We start from the raw sequence: 15,806 nt of genomic DNA on the forward strand, positions 1-15,806 counted from the left end.
ACACAGAGCTGCCCCTCTACAACACGCTCACACGCACACAGAGCTGCCCCTCTACGACACGCTCACAGAGCTGCCCCTCTATGACACGCTCACAGAACTGCCCCTCTACGACACGCTCACACGCACACAGAACTACCCCTCTACGACACGCTCACACGCACACAACTGCTCCTCTACGACACGCTCACACAGAACTGCCCCTCTACGACACGCTCACACGCACACAGAACTGCCCCTCTACGACACGCTCACACGCACACAGAACTACCCCTCTACGACACGCTCACACGCACACAGAACTGCCCCTCTACAACACGCTCACACGCACACAGAGCTGCCCCTCTACGACACGCTCACACGCACACAGAGCTGCCCCTCTACGACACGCTCACAGAACTGCCCCTCTACGACACGCTCACACGCACACAGAACTACCCCTCTACGACACGCTCACACGCACACAGAACTGCCCCTCTACAACACGCTCACACACACAGAACTGCCCCTCTACGACACGCTCACACGCACACAGAACTGCCCCTCTACGACACGCTCACACAGAACTGCCCCTCTACGACACGCTCACACACACACACAGAACTGCCCCTCTACGACACACTCACACACACACAGAACTGCCCCTCTACGACACACTCACACACACACAGAACTGCCCCTCTACGACACGCTCACACACACACAGAACTGCCCCTCTACAGCACACTCACACACACACAGAACTGCCCCTCTACGACACGCTCACACACACACAGAACTGCCCCTCTACAACACGCTCACACACACACAGAACTGCCCCTCTACAACACGCTCACACACACACAGAACTGCCCCTCTACAGCACACTCACACACACACAGAACTGCCCCTCTACAGCACACTCACACACACGCAGTAATGCTGTCCAGCAGTTAACGGACCAAAGAAAGAAAATGTAACTCAAATTCCTTGAAGTCAGCCCGAGATGTGCCATGGCACGTTTTGGCAATGAGACAGAGATAACGAGTGAAGAGAAGGCAGGAGGATGAGAACCAGGGAGACGGAAAGAGAGAGACAGATGAAGAGAGACAGAGAGGAAGGTAAACCCAAAACATCGCTTCCAAAAGGCCAAAAAGTCACACAACAGAGAGAGGAAAGGAAGGAGTGTGTGTGTGTGTGTGTGTGTGTGTGTGTGTGTGTGTGTGTGTGTGTGTGTGCAAAACAAAACACTGAAATAGAAAGTTTAATTTAAATCTGAGTCAGCTCAGTCAATCTCTCACTCTCTCCCTTAATCACTCTCCACTATCTTTCACTGCAGCCTACTAACTACATGGTTAGAAACCACATCCACACAGATAGGCGTGCACACACACACACAGACACACACACACACACACCCAGCTGCTCCCTCCTCCTCCACTCGTCTGCCTCACACTCTCCTCTGGCAGGAGGAACAAGGGCGTAGGTTTGGTACATTCCTCACTGTCGGCCCTCCAAACACAGCAGTGCAATTCTTCCCATGTGAGCAAAGCCATTAAACAAAAGCCGAATCCAGGCTAGTCTATTGCCTCATGCTTTTTAAATATCGGCACCTTGAGCCAAAATCTACATTTCAAACTCCTGAGGGCAAGAGACACATTGCCTTAGGCGTGGGTGTAAGAGCCAGAACCCTGTTTTAATGGCCAAGCACTCACACAGATGGAATAACATAGTTACCTGATCTGTAACATCAGATTGTAGACAGCGTTAACCAACATCTAGAGCGTTAACGTCACACACTGTCTCAAGGTCTGGTGAGAACTTTATAGAATAAACTGCAGTTTCACCTTTGGCCTTGTTTTGAAGGATGAGGAGCAGGCCTTGTATCTGAACCAGAAAACCAGCTCATCTTCTTCTGAATGAGCTACATGGGTCACGGCATCAAATCGTCCTGACTACCTGTTAGACTGGGTGCTTCAAAACGCACATCCACTTGAGTACGGTTTTGAGCATTAAGTTACTTCTCTGACAGGATGCTTTAGTGTGGGAGTTATTTGAGCTCCAAGAACATCCCTGATCTTTATACTTGACTGGTTCAAACAGCATGAAACACAAGTTTCATTTCCCTGTATTATTCCTGTTCACGTGCTGCACTGACTATAATGTATACAATGACGGAGTACAAGGAACTATAAAGAACTCTGAGGACTATTTTAATAATTTACCCCTCTTTTAAATTCCATATCATTTAACTAACACAAAAACATCATATTCATAGTCATATTCATACTCTGAAGGGATGTTGTAGGTCCAAACTTACTCTCACTGTTTGAAATGTTTAAACAGTAATGCTGTTGTTTTTAGTATTCACACACACACACACAAAATAAAAATAGTTTTCCACTCGTGACCTTAAGTCAGTGCGAACACTAATGCTGAAGTAATCTAAGTACTGGGCATAAATCTAGATGTGGTAATTGGGTGCAATTTCCAGAAAAATGAAAAATTGTGGGCAGAACGCCTGGGCCAATTACGGAACCATTTCCTCGTTGGTCTTCGCAGATCAGGCCTTCCACAGACCTCTGTGAGGAATCACGTCATCTTTTTACAACACTCTGGGGCATATTTACTATACTGAAAGGGTTTGTCCATGACAAAATGTAAGTGTGTGGCATTTTAATGAGCTAACATTGTGCATTGTATTTTTATAAATCGAGTATGATACCAAATAAATATACCCATAACAAACACAATTTTTCCAGTTTTGACAATAAGTTTACATTTACCCAAACACTGCATAAACAGCAGAAAGCTATCAGCTATAGATCCTGATGGAAACAAGATATGGAACATTTAATTGGTAAAATATTATATACGGCGTTGTAGAAGAATGACACTTTTGCAAAAACACACATAGATCTTATTTCAAAAATGGTATAGAAGATATATTGACCACAGTCAAGAAGGATGAAAATGTAACATGAGATTTAATGTTTAATGTTATTATTAGTGCCAAGTTTACAGGTGTGACCAAGTGCTAATCCACTTTTGAGATTGTGTGTGTGTGTGTGTGTGTGTGTGTGTGTGTGTGTGTGTGTGTGTGTGTGTGTGTGTGTGTGTGTGTGTGTGTGTGTGTGTATTTTGGCAACAACAAAAAAATGATGATTTTTTTGCTTTTTTTTTTAGATTGGAGCAACATGGTTCCACTTAATGTCAACAATAAACAAAATGTCGTATCCGTGTAAAATTCTATTAAAATAATGCATTTAATATATATAATTAAAATATATTTAAATAATTTAAACAAAAGGCAAAAATAAGAGGCCAGGATTGGAGAGAAAATATTTAATTTTTTTGTAGAACTATTTGTAAGCCTATATATTATTATCAAATCATTATTTAAAACATGCCAACTGTATTACTAAGTATTAAACTTGATGTACATAAAAATGTTTCAATTATGGCTTCAGGCATTTTTAAAGAGAAATGAATATCCACTTGTTTCTGTGTAAATGTAGTTGTTTTTATATCTCAACATCAGGAATGCACCTAACTGGCCTAACGCCAGTCAGTCTCACCTTGCCTGTCAGTCTGGAATGTAACGTTACTTAAAACATGAGGCTGCACAATGTGTTGTACTAATAAGTCACACAGGAGATGGCAATATGCAAAATTACTGCTATTGCTAGCGTGAACTAGCCAGCTAGTTAGCAGTAGCTACTCCAACCACTTGAGATATCAGACCAAAATGGTTTACATGTTGCATAACAATATTAACTTGATTCATCTGATAAATGTAAATATTTTTTATATATTTGGTCAACATAATTTGGGCTAAATAGTATAATATACACATGAGCCGAAACCCACACGGAAATGGTCCAGTCTGTACTTGGGTTTGTATGCAACTGTCAGCATTAAGCTAGTTCTCTTCTTTGCTTTGGCTGGTCAGACCAGTTCATCCACTAACCCTTACACAGATGCAGCAGAGAGAGAGAAAGAGAGAGAGAGAGAGAGAGAGAGAGAGAGAGAGAGAGAGAGAGAGAGAGATAAGGATAGATCTCCAGCACTACAATGCAAAAAACCCCAAAAAATAAACAAACAGAACCTGTCTGTCAGTTCACCACAGAGGGAAAGGGAGATTAGGTCATATAGAGGTACGTATACACAGGATAAATAAACATGAAACAATCACACATTGGTGTGTCCAACAAGATACACAACATTCCACAGTCGGGGTGAGAAGAGCCTGGAGAGAATGAAAGAGAAAAAAAAGAGAGAGATTCTTTTCTCACTCCGTCATGGCCCATTTGTAAGCCATGTGCACATACAAAACCTATTAATATATGGAGGCATGTCCGGACTTGTTCATTAATACTCAAAGACAATTAGCTGGCCTGGCCTGGCAGCAGTGTCATTCCCACTGAATTCAAATGTATTATCCATCTGTTTAACCGCCGTGCTCTTTCAATATGGACATCAACCCTTAACACGAACTTTAAAGCTCCTGAAGTGTTACTTTGAAGAACCTGTAATAGCCCTAACCCTGATTTATGGCCATTATCAGCGCAGGAGAATCTCCCCAGCTATGGCCACAAATGACACAGAAGTTCTGAAGAACTGCCTTTGCTGCTGGGATCTACATGCAAAACCAAACCTACGAAACCAATTAATTGGTATAAAACCAGGGACAATTATTCTAAAACCGAAGATTCCTCAAAATAAATGTAAAAGTTTGCCAGTGTCAGACTGAGCTGGGTAGAAGATCGATCTACAGAGAAGATTGCTGACTACTCTGACAAACACCAGCTAAGATAATAGTGTCCTCTCCAGTCTAATTCCAGATTCATAAAAATGCCTCTTAGAATCACTGCCACCCCTCTCTCTTTGAAGGATTGGTACAGTCCTGACCAGCAATTCAGACTATGGTGGATTAACCTATTGGGGGAGGTGAGGGGTGTGTGTGTGTGTGTGTGTTAAACAGGTCAAAGTACACACTCAGGACCATAAAGGAGGGGATGAGGCGAGTGAGCTCCACCTTCTCACCCAGGAGACTTCACACCAGCCCACGCTGGAGAAAAGAGCAACAAGCCCAGAAAAGTCCTTTAATACTGTCTTTATGTCATTAAGACCTTTTTCTTAAAGTGACAATCAGCAAAAAAATAAATAAATCCACAAAAGACCGAACAAGCACAGTGTGCCCATTAGAATTTAATTAGTCAGTAATGACCTTAAAACTTTTCTGATTCACACAGCGGGAGGCAATGTAAAGTGGAGGCAGGAGGGGTGGGGGATGACTTAACCCCTGACACACAAAAACACGTCTCCACCACCCGCACGCACAGCAGGCTGCTGGCGTTCTTTTTACACCCCCCCCCTCCCTGGTCTACAGCAGGCAGTGGGCTGGAGGCGTGGGACCATGGGGCCCAAGTTACCACCTCCTCCTCCTAACTCCTCCTCCTCCTCCTCCACAATCCCTCCACCAGCACTCGCCCGAGCTGCACACACACACGTGTGTTTCCACTTAACACGCAGCACGTGCATGTGTGCAGAAGACAGAGCTGAGGACGAGTGGGGAATCCAGAGTGCTGGGTTCACACACACACACAGGCTGACATATATACATTCAGCCCGGCCTAGAATACACACACGCAAATATTAAGTAGGTCTTCTGAAGAGGCAGCCATCTCCTCCGTGGTCAGCGAACTACCAACAGTCCAACAACCTGTCGTGTCCTCTAAGAGGATAAGACAGTAGCACTTAGCATCGCAAACACACCTCATGCACTTAGCGTAGCCCCGATATAGCCTGGCCTCTGTACTGATTAGCTTTACCACCTAACTTCACGAGGACATCTTTAAAATACTGCAAAAGCTGAGCCCTTCTAAAATTCCTGCTTCTCTTCATCTGCTGTTTACGATAAAGGTAAACCCAGTCATCGGGAGAGTCAGTAGACCAGATATAAGCACAAAAGAGTTAAGAACAAAGGAACAGAGACAGAAAGACAGAGAGAAAGACACGGGGGTGGGGGAGAGACAGACAGAGAATGAAAGAGAGGCTGTGAGACAGATAGATGGATGGGGCCATGGCTTAGAAGAGGTCAAAGATCAGCAGATGGGGGGCGGGATGGGTTATCTGGGTGCTCATGCATTCCTGTGGGATTCTGTGCACGGTGGACTTCGTCCTTTCTCCCATCAACACTCGCTGTGACACCACCTCCTCATCCCTCTCCACCTAGTCATCATCTCCACCTCCTCATCCCTCTCCACCTCCTCATCCCTCCCCACCTCCTCATCCCTCTCCACCTCGTCATCATCTCCACCTCCTCATCCCTCTCCACCTCCTCATCCCTCCCCACCTCCTCATCCCTCTCCACCTCCTCATCCCTCTCCACCTCCTCATCCCTCTCCACCTCCTCATCCCTCTCCACCTCCTCATCCCTCTCCACCTCCTCATCCTCTCCACCTCCTCTTCCTCTCCACCTCCTCATCCCTCCCCACCTCCTCATCCCTCCCCACCTCCTCATACCTCTCCACCTCCTCATACCTCTCCACCTCCTCATACCTCTCCACCTCCTCATCCCTCTCCACCTCCTCTTCCTCTCCACCTCCTCATCCCTCTCCACCTCCTCATCCTCTCCACCTCCTCATCCCTCCCCACCTCCTCATCCCTCCCCACCTCCTCATCCCTCCCCACCTCCTCATCCCTCCCCACCTCCTCATACCTCTCCACCTCCTCATCCCTCCCCACCTCCTCATCCCTCCCCACCTCCTCATCCCTCCCCACCTCCTCATACCTCTCCACCTCCTCATCCCTCTCCACCTCCTCATCCCTCCCCACCTCCTCATCCCTCCCCACCTCCTCATCCCTCCCCACCTCCTCATCCCTCTCCACCTCCTCATCCCTCTCCACCTCCTCATCCCTCCCCACACACCTCTCCATAAGACAAACTAGCTACAGAGATCAGCTTAAAGCCCACTACAAAGTACCAGGACCAGGACCAGACTGCCATAGAGACAAAAGGCCTGCAGACTGCACAACCCTTGGAAAACAGTAGCGAGAGATCTTGGTGAACGTGAGAAACCGGAAAATAATGGAAGGAAGAAAACAGGAGAATGAATGCGTTCTCTCCAATTGGGAAAGAGACCGATGTCCTAATATGCTCTGCACGTCTCTGGTCCACACACACGCTGCCTTTTCATCCTGCTACACACACAGTGGCGTGAGAAGGTCCTGAGCAGGCAGGCCTGCGGCCCACTGCGGAATAAGTGCCAGCCTCTCTGCGGGGGGAAAAAAGAGGTAAACAAACTAAATAAGTAAAGAGAGAAAGGCATCTGGAGTGTGTGCATGCATACACAAAACACTCTTAGTGCATCAACATACACACTCCAACGGCAACCGTACGCGCGCGTGCACCACGCCGCACCAACACAAGCGTGCTTCCACGCCCACGTGCGTGCACGTCATCAGTCAGAGACAAAGCTCAGACCTTTGACCTGCTCCTAAATACCCTGCCTGACAAGGTCAACGCTGTAGCAACCAATGACATCAGCACACTTAAGAGTTTTTCTCCCCCCACAAGTCAACAAAGCACAACGAGGCGTGTTGAGAAGACAGGATAAACGCTACCAGCGCAGGTATTCGCAGCAGAACACAATGAAAGACTCTTCCCATGTCCAGGACAGCTGCTCCTGGATTACACACCTTCGAGTTCGAGAGACAATAGTGGGTACCTCTGTGTGTGTGTGTGTGTGTGTGTGTGTGTGTGTGTGTGTGCGGTTTTACTCGCAGGAAGTGGTCACGTGTGGCTGCCGTAGTGTGTGCTGGACCGAAACCTGCGCTGACGACGTAGAGGCACACGCTCTTCCTGCTCAATAGCGCTGAACTGGGTGTTCTGGTGCCAGGGCCACACAATTTTAGATGCACAAAAAAAAGCACTTTTGAGACATGCACAGTCAATACAAGCATGAAAGGCGAGCGGGCACCTTTCAGAGCAGGCGGGGCCTTCACGGACGAGACTGCGCTGGAGAAGGCGAGCACTTCAGATCACAGCGGTGCTTCTCAAGAGGAGCGACGCAGAACGTTGGGAGAGCACAGGTCCTTTCTGCTGCCACAAAACACCTTCTCACTCCGCCCAGTGTACCATAGGCAGCATTTTTAAAACCACATTCTGGTGCTGCTGTCCAACAGATATGACTTGGTCGGTGTCTTCAGGGTTCTAAATCTACGCTGCTTTAGTTCCCGATATATCGGACAGCAGAGGAACCGCTGCCCCAGTTACCCTTTAAGAGATTGCAAACTGTTGTTTGACCGGCACATCAGAGATGTGAAGACAGCTTCCTTTCATCTCAAGAACATTCCTGGATTTACGTCCTTTCACGCCGAGGAACCGGCTTTCTCCGTCATGCATCCTGCCGAGATTCCAGGTTCTGGCTTCAGGAAGCAGCCAGGGTTCCTCCCGACACCGAGCCGTATCAACACAAACGTCCCCTCCCCCACTCAGACACCCACACGGGCTGCCTCCTCGGTCTCTAGGACGATATTAAAGCGCATCGTCGGTTCCGGCAAGGCCCGGCTGGGTTTCCCCGTCCCTTCCCGGCCCGGCCGCTCCCTCTTCTCCTGCTCCTTGCTGCTCCAACGCCCTTCTCCGCTCTGATCCTCCTGAAGCTCGGCTAACCCCTCCTACACTCCGGGAGCTAAATCCTCCTCGGCTGAGGTCTGTGCAGCTCGTGCTCAACCAACAACAGCGAGTTCACCTCCGCCGGCTGCATCTCTCGCTCGTGAAGCGCAGTCTAGTGACTCCATGTTTTTATTCACAATTACGTACATTTGTTTGCTAGGTTTTGTTATTCATTTCTTTGGTTTTACGGGAATGTTTATTTTGGTGTGTGTTTTTACATCTGTCTATACCTGTGTATTTTTACATCCTTATGTTCATTGCTATTTTGATGTTTTGTACAGCGAACTTTGTTATCCTTAAATTCATTTATAAATAAAACTCTATTATTAACTGTAGTAGTTGTAATAGTAGTAGTAATACTGTACACTTCAGTCCCCAGCCTTAAGTCACTGGCCTAACTTCTAAAAATATTTAGCAAAATACAATTCAGGCCACTTCAAAATAAAGAAGAAGCCATGACGGAGAGAAACAGAGGCAATGAGAGAGATGAAGTGGGGGAGAGAAGAGAGGACCTGAGAGAGAGAGAAAGAGGAAGTGAGAAGAACCCGCCGCAGGAAGGGAAGCATTACGAAACCACCCACCTCCATATTCAGGGCTGCAGAGAGCAGCTCACACCTCACTCAAGCTTCACCCCACACACTGGCCCCTGCTCACGCCCCATCCCTTCAAATACCCCACACACTGGCCCCTGCTCACGCCCCATCCCTTCAAATACCCCACACACTGGCCCCTGCTCACGCCCCATCCCTTCAAATACCCCACACACTGGCCCCTGCTCACGCCCCATCCCTTCAAATACCCCACACACTGGCCCCTGCTCACGCCCCATCCCTTCAAATACCCCACACACTGGCCCCTGCTCACGCCCCATCCCTTCAAATACCCCACACACTGGCCCCTGCTCACGGCCCATCGCTTCAAATACCCCACACACTGGCCCCTGCTCACGCCCCATCCCTTCAAATACCCCACACACTGGCCCCTGCTCACGGCCCATCCCTTCAAATACCCCACACACTGGCCCCTGCTCACGCCCCATCCCTTCAAATACCCCACACACTGGCCCCTGCTCACGCCCCATCCCTTCAAATACCCCACACACTGGCCCCTGCTCACGCCCCATCCCTTCAAATACCCCACACACTGGCCCCTGCTCACGGCCCATCCCTTCAAATACCCCACACACTGGCCCCTGCTCACGCCCCATCCCTTCAAATACCCCACACACTGGCCACTGCTCACGCACCCATCCCTTCAAATACCCCACACACTGGCCCCTGCTCACGGCCCATCGCTTCAAATACCCCCCTGCTCACGGCCCATCCCTTCAAATACCCCACACACTGGCCCCTGCTCACGGCCCATCCCTTCAAATACCCCACACACTGGCCCCTGCTCACGCCCCATCCCTTCAAATACCCCACACACTGGCCCCTGCTCACGTCCCATCGCTTCAAATACCCCACACACTGGCCACTGCTCACGCACCCATCCCTTCAAATACCCCACACACTGGCCACTGCTCACGCACCCATCCCTTCAAATACCCCACACACTGGCCCCTGCTCACGGCCCATCGCTTCAAATACCCCCCTGCTCACGGCCCATCCCTTCAAATACCCCACACACTGGCCCCTGCTCACGGCCCATCCCTTCAAATACCCCACACACTGGCCCCTGCTCACGGCCCATCCCTTCAAATACCCCACACACTGGCCCCTGCTCACGGCCCATCCCTTCAAATACCCCACACACTGGCCCCTGCTCACGGCCCATCCCTTCAAATACCCCACACACTGGCCCCTGCTCACGGCCCATCCCTTCAAATACCCCACACACTGGCCCCTGCTCACGGCCCATCCCTTCAAATACCCCACACACTGGCCCCTGCTCACGGCCCATCCCTTCAAATACCCCACACACTGGCCCCTGCTCACGCCCCATCCCTTCAAATACCCCACACACTGGCCCCTGCTCACGCCCCATCCCTTCAAATACCCCATACACCCCCACCATTTGTTCCAATTTTCTCTAGAGGGTTTGATTCTTCAGTGCTGTATCCCCCAACCCACACACACAGCTGAGCACTCCAACACCAGAGTGTATGTTGAAGCAGCAGTCCACCCCCCCCCCCCACACACACACGCACACACACACACACACAGCTCTCCAGCAACTTCAGTGAAATACATCTGACAGGATATTCTCACAACGTCTAAATCAAATGCATTCAGTCTGCATTCTAATTACTACGGAGGGGCCTGGACTGCCAAGAAGGAGAAGCTTCCATTCTTGAAACCCTCTTTAATATAGTTGAACTGCGTGTCTGCTACAACTTCATCTAAAGTCATCTTTTGGGGGGGTGGGCTGAAGAAAGACAGAGTAAGAAGAGGATGACAGGGGTCTTCTGAAAAATAGCTGAGTATAACAGATAAAAACACCAGCAGAGGAGGCTGGGGTTTAATAATAAATAACTTCTACGAGTGCTGTCACGGCAGCTGTACCTGCTTCCCAAAACGTTATCCGACTCACAACCTCGTCCATAGCACTGAACCTTAAATCCACAGCGCTAAAACCTTTTATCCCAATATGATGTTGTCACCTAAAGTAACTGGGTGAGGCAGTTACAGATCTAATTGCGTCTTGGTCGTTCATATCTTTCACTCCTCTGGAGTACGCCAGCCTTTCTTGGGCCACCTGACAAAGCACTGGGTGAGAACACGTCAACCTGAGACCGCACAAAGCCCAAGCTCTCGAATGACCGCACAAGTGCGAGTATATGTGAGGGATGCAAAACGCATTGTTTTCATTTTAATTACCACTGTGCTTCTGGCATTTCCAGTGCTGGAAGCTACAATATGCAAAACCAGCACCAGTGCATCACAAGTTCTGCTGGGTTCTGGAAGCATTCTGTGCCATCACAGGAGCGTCTCAGACATCCGTGGTGACGGCTCCATAGGTGATGAAATTAACTGCAGCATTCACATGATCACACAAGAGTAAATAATTTTTTCTAAATAATGCTAAAATAATAATTAACCATGACACATTAATAGTTAACTAAACTGGTCATGCATATGTATGTATGTGATATCGTACAGCTTTAAAGCACCTGGGATCCTTACATGTGCAGTGTGTGTGTGTGTGTGTGTGTGTGTGTGTGTGTGTGTGTGTGTGTGTGTGTGTGTAGCCGTGGTGCTGGTCTGTGGTGCAAGGAGCTGCAGAGTGTGAATGTGCACCCTCATGGGAGGTCAGGCTCCCTGCAGAGCAAGAGCCTCGGGGAGAGACACAATTGTTAGGGTGTGTGTGTGTGTGTGTGTGTGTGTGTGTGTGTGTGTGTATGTGTGTGTGTGTGTGTTTGGGAACTAAAACCTCTTGCTCTTGGTTTCTCTTTATGACTCAGCCTTTACACTGTAACACCCAGCACTCTTAAATGCTCTTTTATATCATCACATGCCTTGGGACAGGCAGGAGTGTGTGAATGAAAGATTGAGTGAAAGCATGCAAGCACGTGAGAGAGAGAGAGAGAGAGAGAGAGAGAGAGAGAGAGAGAGATTCCTTGGTTTATAGACAGATGACAAAGAACTAAATAAATTATTAGAAATCAAACACAGAAGGATACACACCATGAAATGTGAACATTCGAAATTAGCTTCTGCAAGTCACACAAGAGAGAAAGACAGATGAGGAGGCCTGTCAAACTAGCTAGAGATGTCTCCCAGTCATCTCACAGCGGCTAGCTTGACCAGATCCTGGGTACACATGCATAAACACACATCTAGTCAATTCAAAAAGTGACATTTTTAGGACAACACACGTGACATATTGCACCCCTGGAGCACACGGGCTAAGTTCTGATAAGGAAATTAATCACAATGTCAAAAAGTGAAGAACATGCATAATCTTTATCTTTCCTAAATTATTTCATTTCTCTTCCCATTCATCCAGGCCGAGTCAAAACAAAATCCTAATCTTCTCCCTTTGTGGCCAATTTCTACCAATGCCCATATCTTCTATTCCCCGTAATTGTGTCCCACTTGAGCAATTTATTTCCAATCATTTTTGTTTCCTAGATAAATTATTTCTGTCCGGGTATAATCGTGAGCGTTGTGTGGTCATTAGAAACCCGTTTGGGCCGTGCTGGTCTTCACAGCCCCGGGTCGTATGCGCAGGGCTGCGCAGACGTGCTGTGCTGAAACAACCGTGTCCAGCATCAAGCGGGCCCACAGCTCGGTTCGTCTGCATCCCAAACTTTACACATCACGAGTCCTACCAGCACAACTAGACTTAAACAAGCGCCCGAAACGGCGAAACAAAACAAAAAAAGAATTGAAGGTGCTTAATAACGTGTGACAGGAACGACAGTCATTTTGTTAGTCGTTACGACTATTCTAATTACGTCGAGTCCTTCCAGTGCCTCAGTATAGTCGAGACATTGTATTAAATTAAATGTATGTATTAAATATCAGGCTTACTCAGACTTTACTGACTATACGGTGCGTAAACCGTGGATAAAACCCGGTGTCATTTTGTCCACAATGACTACCGTGAGATTCCCGTTAGTCGCGTATTCGACTTGTGTGCCCCATACAAAACAAATGATTCAATCACGCGTTCTCCATTTACATCTGAATGTTCGCCGCGCCGTTAATCGACGATTCGGGGCAACAACCGGGGGGGGGGGGGGGTGAATGGACGTGTAAGGAGTCGAGCCCAGTCGCTTTTCAACGGGTCCGTTTCATTAAACATTCAACGAGTGTACGTGCAGTCGCCGAATCACACCAGTCGGTTCGCCCGTCTACCGTGGCCAGGAGGGTACACAAAATCGCAAACACGGATAAAAATCCCTCAAAACTCCTTCGTGGAACTTTTTTTTTTGGTCAGGTGAGGTACGTGTGTCTTATTTGCGATTTTCTGCCCGTTTTAATATTGTCAACACTTTGTGAAATACTCGGAAAAGCAGAAAACCCACACGAACTGGACCCGTTTCGAGCACTCCGCAATACGGGCTGCGTTTACTGTATCGACCACATAACGAACGCCTCAACCCACGGACACTGCAAACAGTTACGGTACCGCACAAGTACTGATCATCTAAACCCAACCAGAGGTTATGGACCGTTCCGAAGCGTCGCGGAACCACACTGGACAACTTGTCCTCTCATTCGTACAGTTAAAGGGTGTGTATGGTAAGGAGAGTTTTAAAGCCCTTCAGAAACATAAGGTTTCAGTACGTGTTCCGAACTGCTATGAATGAAACCACCGCCGTGTAAAAGGCAGAACCTTTCTCCAGGACGTGCCTCACATTTGGGTTTTAGCTCTACCTTTCACCGACTAAACCGAGCTGGTTTCTCGCTTTATCGACACATTTTCAAGAACACTGTTGTACTATATCGGTACAGAACACAACGGAACACACAAAGTGGGACTGTAGTTGTTTAGGACACATAGTAGCGACCCAACCTGTTACAACTGGACCGTGTTTCAATCACGGGCGAAAACCATTTGGGCTGAACAACCCGACACCGACTGCAGAGACTGTGACCCGTGTGTGGGTTCAGCCCAGTCCCCACAATGTAAAGTTGCTATTTCATGTTCGCCAGGAGAATGTGATCGTAAATGTAAATCTACCATTAAAACTGCAACGACGCGTTCCGATGGTTCCGATAAAAGACGGACACTGCTTGCTACGAGGCTCTGCATGGGTATGTTTAAAAACACAGGCTGGACCAGACCGGACCTGCACGGGCGCCAGGCGGACACCAGTCCGGGCGAGCGGGGAGCCTCCCGCAACCCGTCCGTACCAAAGCGGGTCGCCCTAAACACGTCCACCCCCTCGCGGTCCCGCCACCGTGGACCGGTCCATACACCCCACCTACCTGTCTAAGTGATCATCACGGTACACATCCTCGTTAAACTCCAAAACTTGAGCGTGTATCCAGCGAGGCGAACGAGTGCTCGCGCGGTGAACGTGTGCTCGCGCGGCGCCGCGGCTCCCCGGTATGAGGAGGACGGAATGCAGCTCTGCCTCGCGGGAGGGGGCGCGCGCCTCGATCTGGGGCGGGCGGGGAGCGCGCCGGGCTCGTGCCCAACACGGACACGTCCCGTGGAGGGCGCCACTGTTCCGCGTGCCGACGGAGACGCGCGAAAGAAAGAAAGAAAAAAAACTGTAACGAGACACGTAAGACCTTCTCGTGTCTCTACATCTACCTGACATTTTCTAGACGTACGCTATACAAAAGAGCTAAAGAGCTTCCTATAAGCAAGTCGATATAATTGACGTGTTAAAACTGCTACCTTCAACCTACAGTCATATCACCGCGTGCAGCATTTTAACACACTTGGGTTCAATTGTGGGTTCAGTTATGATTATATTTTGTAGATCCGTGAAGTTGAAGTCGTCTCAGGGATTTGTTATATATATATATATATATATATATATATATATATATATATATATATATATATATATATATATATATATATATACACTGCTCAAAAAATAAAGGGAACACTTAAACAACACAATGTAACTCCAAGTCATCCACACTTCGTGTTCAGATAGGAAGCAACACTGATTGTGAATCAATTTCAACTGCTCTTGTGCAAATGGAACAGACAACAGGTAGAAATAAGAGATTGTCAACTGATTTCAAAGATTTTTATTAATTGAGATCAAGGATGTGTTATTTATATATATAGTTAGCTTAACTGCAAAACATTCGAACGTTCGAATTCAACAAAGATCGTCGCGTGCCGTGATGCCGCAGACGTCCCCTATTTCGCCCTGAAGCGCGTGAAGCGGAAAACAAACATTCTACACAGATTGCACGCGGGCTGCTTCTGTGGGATCAGTCGTGCACTTTTAATGCCGCAGACTTTGGGTACAGAACAAACACTCTCCTTGGCCTGGGAGCCCGCGAGAGTAGCGTGATCATCTGGGGGGCTGCGGCGATATCCATAGCCCCATATGCCCTCGTGTTGGAACATGGCACCTTTGGCAAAGTCCCAACTCACTGTTCTACTTAGAGTGGTTAACTACCTGTTACTCTCCTATTTGAGCTCATTTAAATGTACACTGCATTTATGCTCACGTTGTACTGCTGTTTGTCGAAAACGCGCGTTGATTCAAGTATATAACCCCAACAGA

At 48.1% G+C, this 15,806-nt stretch overlaps 1 protein-coding gene across 1 annotated transcript in view; it reads right to left on the reverse strand.

The window, feature by feature from the left end:
• Positions 1-14,688, reverse strand: part of plxna1b (plexin A1b) — a 36,128-nt gene extending 21,440 nt beyond the window's left edge. Inside the window, exon 1 of the mRNA XM_077016035.1 lies at positions 14,536-14,688. The gene's annotated coding sequence lies outside the window, so the exon portion shown is untranslated. The remainder of the gene's footprint in view (positions 1-14,535) is intronic.
• Between the last annotated feature and the right edge of the window lie 1,118 nt (positions 14,689-15,806).

The sequence above is a fragment of the Brachyhypopomus gauderio genome, chromosome 8 (genome assembly GCF_052324685.1).
Source record: "Brachyhypopomus gauderio isolate BG-103 chromosome 8, BGAUD_0.2, whole genome shotgun sequence".
Classification (NCBI taxonomy): domain Eukaryota; kingdom Metazoa; phylum Chordata; class Actinopteri; order Gymnotiformes; family Hypopomidae; genus Brachyhypopomus; species Brachyhypopomus gauderio.